This window comes from Pinus tabuliformis, chromosome 9 (genome assembly GCF_031772625.1).
Source record: "Pinus tabuliformis cultivar Carrire ecotype Pingquan chromosome 9, CPIR1, whole genome shotgun sequence".
NCBI lineage: Eukaryota > Viridiplantae > Streptophyta > Pinopsida > Pinales > Pinaceae > Pinus > Pinus tabuliformis.
Window position 1 is genome coordinate 909,016,085 of NC_142307.1, and position 2,352 is coordinate 909,018,436.

The window sequence follows — 2,352 nt, forward strand, 5'->3', positions numbered from 1 at the left end:
ACGAGCTACTGGTGGAAATGTTTCTTCAAAGTCAATTCCTTCAATTTGTGAATAGTCTTTACAAATAAGCCTTGCCTTGTTTCTGATGACTTGTCCATCTTCATTCATTTTGTTTTTGAATACCCACTTGGTCCCTATTATGTTTTTGTCCTTTGGATGAGGTACCAGCTCCCATGTCTCATTCTTCTCAATTTGGGACATTTCTTCTTCCATGGCTTTTACCCAATGAGGATTGAGGATCCTTACTTGCTTGAGTAAATGTTTCTAGTTCTATCATGGATAGAAGAGCAATATCATTTTTCTTTGGTGTACTTATCATCCTTCTTCGAGTTTTCATCCCTTCATCTCTATTGCCAATAATCTTCTCTTCTCAGTGATATTTTTGGAGAAACTTCATCTTTTAAGGGGTTTGAGGTGGTTCTTTTTCCTCGGATTCTTCTAGATCTATTTCTTCTTTTTCAGGTTCTTCTTCTTCAATGAGAGGATCAACTTCGTGTTCTTCAATTTCTTTTTCTAGAAGGTCTTCACCAATCTTTACATCAATGCTTTCCTCTATTTTCCTTAGTTGATTATTGTAGCACTTGTAGGCTTTACTCCATGTACAGTATCCAAGGAAGATCGCTTTGTCAACCCAAGAATCAAACTTTCCTGGTGAGCCATCATTGATTTTTATGAAGCACTTGCTTCCAAAAATCTTGAAGTACTTTACTGAAGCAGGTCTTCCTTTCTATAATTCATAAGGAGTTTTTTCATAATTTGGTCTTAATTGAGTTCGATTCAAGATATAGACAGTTGTCTTCACTGCTTCTCTCCAGAATTTTGGCTACAAAGCAACTACTAATAACATTGTTCTTTCCATTTCTTGAACTGTTCTATTTCTTCTTTCAGCTACCCCATTTTTCTTGGGTGTTCTGGCAGCAGAGAGTTATCTTTTAATTCCATGTATTTTACAGAATTCATTAAATTATTTTTATGTGAATTCTCCCCCTCTATCTGTTTTCAGGCACCTAATCTTTGAGTCCTTTTCATTTTCTATAAGAGCTTTAAGATTCTTAAAACACTCAAATGCTTCGGATTTATATTTTATAAAATATATCCACATCATTATAGTATAGTCATCAATAAATAAAGCAAAATACCTTCCTCCTTGGAGTGCCGGATTTCTAGTTGGTCCACATAAATCAGCATGGATGATCTCCAAAGGCTTTGATGTAGAAAAATCCTTGGTCTTGTGGCTGGTTCTGGTTTGCTTTCCATGTTGACATGGACCACATATTCCTTTATTTGGTTTGAGTAACTTTGGGATGTCTCGTATTGCTTTAATCTTGCTGATATTGATCAAGTTCTCAAAGCTTGTATGTCCAAGTCGCTTGTGCCACAACCAACTCTCATCTGTTTGACTTAAGTAGAATTTATCTTCTTGAATCTTGTTCAAAATGTAGATGTTTTCTGGTGTTCTAACCCCTTTCGCCACAAGTTCCCTTGAGTAAGAGTTCCTTATTTCACAATCTTTGGAGGTAAAGACAACATTATGTCCTTGATCATAGATTTGGCTAACACTCAAGAGGTTGTGTTTGAGCCCATTTACTAGCAAAGCATTTTGAGCTTTTCCTTTTCCATTAATATTTTCCAACAATTTTGGCAGATCCACTTCCAAAGGATACATTTCCTTCCTTTTTGTTCAATAATACAAACTTCCTTTTGTCCCTTGTCATGTTTCTGGAGCACCCACTATCCACAAAACAATGATTTTCTTTATTTTGAGCATATAGAGCCAGGCCACATTTATCCGTGTTCGGATGCTAACTTCTTTCTTTTCCTCTTTTGAGTGAGAAATTGTGTTCATAGTGTCCATTATTATTACATAATGAGCAAATTAGATCAAATTTGGTCAAGGGATCAAACTAATTGTAGGTATTGATTTTTCCTTGCCTTTTGGGGCCATATGGTTTGCTTATTTGATACATTAGTTTTGGTGTTTCATTCTTGTGAGCCATGCAATGTCTAGCTTGATGACAAAATTTTTTACAATAGAAACAATGTCCAAAAAGGATAGTTTTGTACCTATTGTAATAGCCATGATTTGAATCAACATTCTTCCTTGGAATTACTCCCACTTCATTATTTGGATTTGAGATGGGCCTTTGATGGAATACTGGTTTGTATCTACTATAATATCCATGATTCGAATCCGCATTCTTGTTTGTAGTTATTCTCTCTTCATTCTTTGGATCTGGGATGAGCCTTTGATGAAATAATCTTTCTTCTTTTGGGTTGCTAGAAAGTGCATCGACATAGCTTTTCGCACCATCCTTAGTGCTTCATGATTCTCCTTTAAAACCTATTCCAGAT